Below are 9,978 nucleotides of genomic sequence, written 5' to 3'. Positions count from 1 at the left end.
TGGTCCTTGTGAGGCAGAACCTTATTTCTGATGCTTAACTTAACTGCTTAAGTTTAGCACTAAGGTTTGAATTGTTATCGTTATGGTTAAGGTTAGGTTTAATGCTTTCTTTAGGCTGTACAATAATAAGAATAAGAATAGCTGCGCAAACCTGTGTGTGTCAGAATACGACACAAAAGACAAATTAAACAAATTGTTCCTCATAAAACATTAAAAAAAAATAAAAGATACATTATGGAAATTAATACAATTACAATGTATATATATTATGGACTATATTTATACTGCATTTTATGTCACATTATTGTGAATATGGTAGAAAGAAAAAAAACATACAAATCAAATAGAGTTAAAATATTAAAGGGGTAGTTTGTAGAATAGTTTTACATTTCCTGTCTTGCTGAGGGTTAAAGGAGAAGATCATGCGTCTCAACACAAGATATGAAACACTATGACTGGCAGCTTTCCTTAACCTCAGCACACAGACTGAAGAGTTGCACTTACAAGGGAAAAGTACACACTGTCTCTGATCTCAATAAAGTCAGTTAAATGAGTCTCTCACGTGTTTTGGTTTTCTACGGAGACAATTCTTTCCTCATAGTGAGATGTCTCTGTGTGAGATGGTTGTGCATGCATTTGTTTGGCTCTTGCAACTTGGGCAAAGGGTAAAAGGTACAGTATGAAAACATACTACGACTCCAGTAATTTAAGTTCAACACCACCGCATAAGAAATGGTATGTTTAATTACTTTGGTCTACATTTGTCTGATTAATATTTATGACTATGAACAACTTTCAGCCAAAGCCAGGGGCTAAAGAAGCAAGTCGTATCAAGATGTAAGATGTAGGGCTCGTCTTGTGAGAGTTGCATCAGCACTTGCTGTATCTTCTTCTGCAAAATTCAACCATTTTGCTTCCGCTCTTGGCGAATTACTTGATGAACTTTCAGGCCCTGAACCCGGAATGTGTAAATTAGTAAGTTTACAAACAACTCCTGCACACTGCTAAACAGGGCAGTGAGTAAATCCTACAATTTGCAAGTGCACTCCATGTATGAGGTGTCAGCTTTAGGCCAGAAACTCTCCTCTCACTGAAGCTGCTGCCTTCAACGGGTTTGCAGTGTGCATAGAAGAGAATGCATCAGGTGCAGGGACAGAGTGTTTCTGAAAAGCACTGTGCTTTTTCCTTTTCTCAGCAGAACATGTACAGTGCAGCTGATACTTGACAGGTCAACAGTGTTAACTCACATTTATTTACAGACATTCAGCCTTTTTCAGTCAGTGTATGTTTGCAATGTTTGAGTCTAGAGTCCTGGTGTAATTAATGGCTGAAGAATACACTCAGAATCAGGTTGATCATGATTATACACACTTTGGATATAACAGTATGGGGGGAAATGATGTAATAATAATGAATTATAATCTTCATTGTAAAAAGCTTAATACAATTCTCACCTCTTCCTTTGAGAGATGCTGGGAGAAGGCAATGCTGAAGATAAGATGCACCCAAACATTAGAGTCATTTTAATATGTGACCCCAATGGATGCACTAACTCAAATCAACCTCAGGTGACTGTGGGTGAAGAGAGTCTCTAAAGGCAGCAGAGTGTCTCCTCTGGGGACCAGAAATGCTTCATGGCAATCCATCCTCAAGCTGATGAACCACTCTTTCCCTGCATAGGCACGCACAGCTGCCGTGGGTTCCAAAGAAGCGGCATGATTTTTATTTCTAGGCAGCAGGTGCAGTGCATTTGCAGGCGACCTACAGATGATGTCTTGAGATGCCTTGTGAATGCACGATTTGTAACCGCCATGGTGTTTCCCTGTTTTGAAAAACAAGATAGAAAATACAATAAATTGCAGTCAAGTAAAGCGCAGCCTTCAAAGCAAAGGGGAGAGAGTCCTTGAAAAAGGACCAAACATAATTTATAATTTATAGTTTTCTTTAAGGCGAGCAAATAAACAAAAACAACCTCATATTGGCAAATTGGAAAAACCCATAAGCCATACATGAGTTGATCTATGCTCAGTTTTACATGTTCCAATAAATATAGGTGGACACAATTATTATGCTGAAGTGCATAAATAAAAAAAACAAACAAATAATTCACTTTTACATGAGGAATGATGGTGTTATCTGATTCATTTAATCAAGCTCACCACAAGTGTTCATGTAGTGAACCCTCCCTCTCGTAGCAGAGAGCCCCCTGCATGCTAAAACACGGCATCCTCCACAATTAGCATGATGATAGGATCCACCATAATGAGACAACTTATTGCCAACAACACATGCTAATGATAATTGTAATAGCAGCAATCATTTCCTTGATACTCTCCCCCCTCATTTGCATTCTCTGCTTGCTTCTTTCATTCACCGCCGTCTGTCTTCCCATTTTTACTTTCCTTTTTCTATTTTGTCTTTGTGTTCCACTGTACTTTAAAAAAAAAAACTTTATTTATTCCTCGTTTCTCTCCCTGCATCTCCCCAAACCCTCTCATTCCTATTGTTTTCATTCATTATTACTTCCCTTGACACCAACTGCCAACCAGGCAACAAATCAACATCTCTTTAACTTTAGCACCACTTAACTTTTATTGTGCTTATTCTGCAGCTTGTTTTGTTGTGGGAGATGGATACTGGGCGTGATAAAGTGATACAGTGCTGCAGTGTGCCTGCTGGCTGGTTCAGACAGGGACTTAAATCAGCATTATTATGCCTTGCGTGGCTGGGCGGTTATGAAATACAGCTGTCAAGTTGCTGTAACTCATCGGAATTTCCACTGAGAGCCGACATTACACTCAGTCATGGAGGAAATCATGATTTGTTAACTGCTTGTTAGTCATAAATAAAAGCCTAACATATGTAATACATTGTTAATTGTTCTTCTTATGAGGGACTGAGGGAGGCTGAGGAATGCTGTGTGTTCATCATTCTGTATTACAGTGATGCTCTGACATTATGCTGATAACACAAAAGCTTAAAGGTACAGTGTGTAAAACTTTTATTTAACATTTATTGGTGCAGTTGCATGTCGCAGCTCCCTCACTGTTAGCATTAAAACTCCAAACAATTATTGTGAAAACATTGTGGTGCAAAATGGTGGCCTCTATAGGGTTGATTGGTCTCCTTATATACAACAATAATTCACACGATCAGGTGATAATACACTTGTAAAGAAAAATAATTATTTTACCTTCAATTTCTGCCAATGAAAATATTTTCACCCAAAATGTACAAACTGGACCTTTAAGTGGACTACATTAGGGACAGGACCTTGTCACTTGTGGTTTATAATAAGAAAGTTATTTATTTGAATCCCAAGGCCTTTCTTCTTAGGAGTTAATTATTAATTTAACTAAACAGCCAGGTGTTGACTTTGTTGATACAACAAATGTCTACTGGTTCTGTGTCTCTGGGTGATGTCACAACTGGGGCACAGACACATGTCTGGATTAGAATCCTAAAGCAACAAAGCAACACAAAGCTCCCATCTGTGCTGTGCACAAGTTTGTTGGGGACTTCTCGGAATACAAACAGTAAGTTAACAGCAGGAACTTGGAGAAAATGAACAGGGTCCAAGTCCAAGTGAGAGCAGTAACCTCTCAGCCTCCAGTGACAAGATAAACGCCCAGTTCAGTTCTAAGGGGATTAATAATTTAAAAGACAGTGTCATTAACATTTAAAAATAAGATGCCAAGCTTTTCAGAAGTCTCTCATGTTAATGTTGGCAGCTGGAAATACTGTTACAATCTCTATTATATCTCTATATTTAAAAAAAAAAGTATTAAAAAAATCTGCCCATTGTTGCCTTTAAATAAAAAAAGAACACTTCTTCCTCTTGATTAAGTTTTATTTCATCATTTAATCTCTTCTTCTCTGTTCAACTGAAACACTTCTCATTTGTTTTGAATTGAGCAGTGTGAAACATTGCTGAACTTAGTGCCTTAACATAATGTATTTTGTGATTCGGTGCTATACAAATAAAATGTAATTGAATTGAATTGAACTGAACTGCATTGTGGGTCCATTGCTTTGCAGAAGCTGAGAAAAGTTCAACTTTTTAAGCAGCAGCTTGAGTGAATAAATAAGTCAATAAAATCACATTTAGGCATTTTGCTCAAACACTGCACGGCTCAATTCTGAGGTCGAACATTGCTCATCTGTTTAGCAATGTTAGCTACAACTCCTGCTACATCGTCGACCATGACAGACATTACCCTGCTAACTTCTGATAGCCACCAAACGCCAGGCCTGTTTTCTGGCAAGCATTAAAATAACACATATGTGTGAGTGCAGCATACAAAACAACAACATTTGAGTCAGATTTTGGCAAAAAAAATTGATTTCAACATTTCCAAGTGTAATAACACGAGTGCCCTTTGTTGACCAGAAGAGCTTTTCTGCAACGTGTCCACCTGCTGTCCACACCAATTGATGCACTGGATCAAGCTCTTTGAAATCTAATTTATTTCTAGCAGGACTCACATTTTCCAGGCTGTGAGCTTGTGACTCTACTTCTGCTCTGAAGCGTTCCTCAAGGACGCAGAAGGCAACCAGCTCCTTCACTCTCGTAATGGAATCTTCCTTCCTTTCCCTCCAGTTGCGACCCCTCTCTCGCTCTCTGCTGTCTGATGATGTCTGTCTCTTCTCCCGTTTTTTCCCCAAGTCATCAACCACTGAGTGCACTAAGTTGTCCTCCTCACCACTCTTCTCTCCCCACTCATCTCCCCCTCACCTCCTCCCTTGAACCTCTCCATCACTGTCACCCTCCGCTCTACTTCGCTGGACATTAGCCATACACGCACACACACAAACATGGCTGCACGGACACACATGCATGATCACGCACACCTTCTGTCTCTTATTCACACACACGCGCCAAACTCATTCTTCTCTTTCTCTTGCAGTCACTCTTCCTCTCTCCCACAAAAAAACGCCCGCCTCTGTCTCTCTCTGTCAATGTTGTGGAACGCTTTGACTCGCTTTGGGATGCCTGGACTCATCCATCAATGTGGGGTGAGACACGGATGTGTTATGTCACTTCCTCACCATCGTATTGCTGCTCTGATGTATTCATACAAATATATGAACTTTATTTTCCAACACTTTTAGTCATTTCACGCTCAACTTAAATTGTGTAGCCTATGCCACTGTTAAGCAAACCTTATATGGGAAACTATTTAAAGATGACAAACTAATGCCACCCAATTGACTATGTGCAGGTGAGGTAACCCTAACCCTGGGCAATGTTTATTAAATAGACTAATTTGTCAAAAAGAAATGAACAAAAACACATCTTTATTACAAACAATATAAAAAGGTTAAAACACATCAGCCACTGGCATGGGAAAGGCTGGAAAAGGAGTAAAAGCAGGAGACTGACTGTCCTAGCAAATCAAGCAGAGATGAACAAGGTAGCACAGGTCAATGAGCGTGGTCACCTGGTACAATGGGGGAAGATGAGTTCACCACAGGAACCACTCCAAGTGCTCCAATATCTAAAACAGGAAGAAAACACAGACATCCACAGCAAAGTAAAACCACTGTGAATGTGCTCGTTAACCTTATGCCTTGTCCCTCTCATGTATGTGGAAAGGAACAACCCAAAGCCTCCAATACACCGGCACCATGGTCACTGCTTCTGTTGGAGGAAAAAGAGGGAGACATGAAGCGTCAACAGTCTGGCCTAGTACACAATCTAACTGAACAGCCTGCACCCAGGAGCCAAGCTTAGCAAAAATCAACCACACACAGCCAATCATTGCCCAATCAAGCATGTTGCTGTTAACAACTTAAGGACACAATACTACAAAATCAGGCAAAGTAACACACACCCAGCTAAATAAAGAAAATAATAATATTAAAATAAATGGCAAAACAGCAATGGCAGACTCCTGGAAATGTTAGCACCACACATAAACATGCATTTTACTGTGCCATGCTATATGCATGCCTGTGGCAAACACCTCATACTGCAATCTGCAGTTTGGCAGAGGTGGAAAGAGAACTGAAATATTCTACTCAAGTAAAAGTACCACTATTGTGATACAATTAACTTAAGTACAAGTAAAAGTATTGGTCAAAAACTGTACTCAAGTTAAAGCAAAAATCTAGCTTGTTTAAACAAGTTTGGGGGACACACAATCTCACATGAATTACAAATTCTAGAGCTGACAAAATAAAATATGTAAACACATAATGTATCAGTCAAAATGGGTCAAAGGTCACACATGCTTTAACTTTCTCACTCTTCACTCACTCACGGACCTTAATTAACGCCAATTCACCTGTCTTCATCATTCACCTGTCCTCATCATACACCGGTCCTCATCATTCACTGCCAAAGATGCCCGTGTGTGAATTTATTTATTTGTTTAAATTCAGGCCAACATTTTTTTTTTTTACTTTGTTACGGATGTGATTTAAAATGTAGCAAAGTAAAGTACTTCAAAAAAAACCACCATACCTAAGTACACAAAACCTATTCAATTCTTTACTTTCCACCTCTGCAGTATGGCACATACACAGGCATGCACACAACCCCGTAGCCCTGCGACACGACAGAAATCTACAACAAAGTTAATGTTAAAATTAAAGCATTCAACAAAGAAATCAATGAAACAATAAAGGCTTACAAATACTGTGGTTACTGTTTATGCTGCATGTCCATACTGAGGTCAGACACAGGAAAGGAAAGGGGATTCATGTCTATTCATGGGTATTAGAATTAACACAGAGCAAATTAACATATACCAACGAGCTGCTATTTCCTGGTCTTTATCCTCATGTTTCTCAGCCTAATCGATTGAATACAGCTGTATGCACTGCAGCTGGTGCTTGAATGTCCGATAGCTACCATGGCAACATGTAAACAGAAAAAAAAACATCAGAAAGTACTATCCCCAGATGATGCTCACTGGTTACACATGGTCACTTCCTGATTTTCACTAAGCCAGCACATTTACTTCCGATAACATGTCAGCTAAAGCTGCAAAGATGGTCTATAGTCAGTGTTTGTGAGTGTTTAGCAACTAATTATATCATTTAGCGGCGTCTGTGCACAGAGGGATGTAGCAGTGATCTGCTGTTGTCCCCTGACGGTGCTACCCTGCCTTTCACCCAGTGTTCGCTGAGATTGACTTCATTGACCTGTGCCCCCCCCATGAAGAGGATAAACCAGTAGACGATGGATGGATGAGTGAAAACGAGGTGAACAACTCCATGAAACAAGCAGAATGGCGTGGCATTACAGAGTCTGTCAGATGTTGTTGCACTTACAGTATATTTCTCATAATACCACACCTGATGGAACATTTTCAGCTGCTATGAATAGACTATACGTGTGTTAAGGCTGGAGCTTGTGGAGAATGCTGGTAAAACACCCTGTCATGGGATTGAATGGACCAAATTTTGGGGGAAATTGGGTCGACTGCTTGGGAAGGCAAAAGTCAACTGTAGTTTTCTTAACAGCATGTTGCATCATTCCCATCCTGAGGACAAGGACAAGCTGGTTTGAGATTCTGGACTGGACTTTGAGTCTGAGGTAATATAGGAAAGTTTTCTTAAACAAACGAGTCAGCATGCGTTGGATATTTTCCCAGGAGTGACTGTAAGTGCTGGAGGAAGGAGCTAAGATACACCAATATTATCATTCTCATATACATAGACATACAGACAAATAACTATTCACTTACACTTCATACAGTGTTTTCATACAGCACAATGTAACAGAAATGTCTTGTATATTGAACATACGAAAACTTGTCATCTTTAATCAATGATGTTGTGTTGACAGTGACGGCCTTTAAGTTTTGACTTTTGTTTGTTTCCATTAAGGGTCGACCAGTTTTACTTATGAGCTTATGACCATCTAACATTGTTCACATGTGTGATTTATTGTATGCTCTTTCACAGTTTTATTATTTACATTTTAATATTTACTACATGTTGGTGATGAAATGTGTTTTATGACGTGTGTTGTGCCAAACAGACTATCAACGTGCCCTGAGGGGTGCTCGCCAAGCGAGGGGGTTGTAGGAGAATTCCCTGTAATAAAATGACAGCACATTAGCCAAAAGATTTTTTTGCTCTTACATGTTGATCTTGTGAAGGACATGAATGTTATTATTATGAATTTCAATAGTTTTTATTTATACAAAGCTTTTATATTGTTGCTATCATTAGTTCATTTACAGTTGCTACAGATCATTTCACAATGGGTTTCGTCATTATATCACATATCTCATATATGACACATCACATTTCACATATGCATTTGTAGCTTTTTTGCATGTGGGCTTATGCCCCCAGAGGGGCAATTATGTAGGGGAGGTCAAAGGCAACAAAGGATATGAATGTTTAACAGGAATACTAGTAGTTAGAGCAATAAATGGAAGTGTTGAGCAACAATAATAATATTGAGATAGACTTGACAAGTAGCATGAGCCAAGGGTAAGATGACCTTTTCCAGATTGATGTGTTTTTCAGTAAGGAAATGGAAGTTGAAAGTATCTTAACAGGTCATTTGAGGACATTCCACACTTACACACACAAAGACGCAACACACACATAAAGGGTTTGTCTGCACACACACAAACAGAAACAAGTTTCCGTGCATGTTTCTGTATAAGCACTGGTTGCCTCGCCTCGGAACGGTTATCTTGCTTTTCCATTAGCGATAGACCCTGGTACTTTTTTACTACCTGCTCAGGTGAGGTATCAAGCAAACCGAGCCGATACCATCATACCACGAGCCGTATCAAAACCCCAGCTGCTCTATTTCAGTTCAGTGACTGTGTCAGACAGAGTCTGCGCTCCGGTCATCCAGGAAGTACTGAACTCAACGATTCTGTGAACAAATCTTTGTAATTCATTGATTCTAATGATTTAATACAGCAAAAACAAATGCTTTACAAGTCATTAGTCACTAGTTTGTGTGTGTCACGGCATGATGACCCCGCCCACGCTGTGGAGGTACTATAACCAACCAAACTGTATAGAGTCGAGCTGTGACCATGTAGTGGAAAAACGTGCCATTCATGTTTTTTGTAACCTTTTGTGACTCAGAATGAAGCTTTCCTCACTTAAGGCTGATATACTTCACATCTGTCTTTGTCGAGAGTATTTTCCTCCACAACAACCACAAGTTAAGGATCTTAGGGTTGTAAGGTGGTAGATAATGGAAGAGTATTTCACCAATGAGCACTCACAGTCAAACAAATATTCATGTTTTACCTCTGGTTTGGAAATCACTCCTCGGGGTCGAGAAATGCACATAACCTTGGTTCTCTGCTGAAAAGAGACATTTTCCACCTGCTGTCCTACTTTATGTGGTAATATCATAACCCTCAACTCTCTAGTGTATTGATAATGATAATTGTCAGTGTTACTATCTGTAACACTTGGAACTGTGGTGGTAATGTGGTACACACACACACACACACGGGGAGAACTTGGTTGAACTGGGATTCGAACCATCAAACCTCTTGCTGTGAGGCAACAGAGCTAGCCATGAAAACGCATAAGTGCATAACATGAATAATAAGCAGCTGCATAGGGAGAATTGTAATTAATGAGAGTGACAAGGTTAAAAGAGTGAGGTACAAAGAAATGGAGAGTGAAAAAAACCAAACTTGTATACAGGCAAAGAGAAAGTGACAGACAATGTTTTCCTCTTCATGCACTGCAGTCTCACTGACTATGAGTGGCCCTACAGTAAGTGATCCAGACAGTATGTCGTTTAAAAAGCCATTAGAAATGTTTCAAATCTCCTTGGAAAAAAAATGCCATAGAAAATAGAAAGTGCATAATGGAACAAGATGTATCTAATCACAGTCCACAGTCCAAAAGCAGCGCATAGATTGCCTCTCCAGTGAGGAGCATGCGCTACCTTCCTCTCTACCGCACCAATTCTTTCCATTCCCTGCCTTTTTAATCTTGCTGAGTGATTTTGAAATGCTGATTTGGATGTCAGGCAGC

General features: G+C 39.6%; 1 long non-coding RNA gene across 1 annotated transcript in view; it reads right to left on the bottom strand.

Annotated features, from left to right (window-relative positions):
• Window positions 1–326: 326 nt before the first annotated feature.
• LOC122772065 overlaps window positions 327–9,978 on the bottom strand; it is a 155,735-nt gene continuing 146,083 nt past the window's right edge. Inside the window, exons 3-4 of the long non-coding RNA XR_006360734.1 lie at window positions 5,442–5,641; window positions 327–1,822 (exon numbers count right to left, since the gene is read on the bottom strand). This is a non-coding gene — a long non-coding RNA (uncharacterized LOC122772065). The remainder of the gene's footprint in view (window positions 1,823–5,441; window positions 5,642–9,978) is intronic.

This window comes from Solea senegalensis, linkage group LG7 (genome assembly GCF_019176455.1).
Source record: "Solea senegalensis isolate Sse05_10M linkage group LG7, IFAPA_SoseM_1, whole genome shotgun sequence".
Taxonomy (NCBI): Eukaryota; Metazoa; Chordata; class Actinopteri; order Pleuronectiformes; family Soleidae; genus Solea; species Solea senegalensis.
Note: the sequence above shows the minus strand (reverse complement) of the source record. Positions and strands in the feature narration are given on the sequence as shown.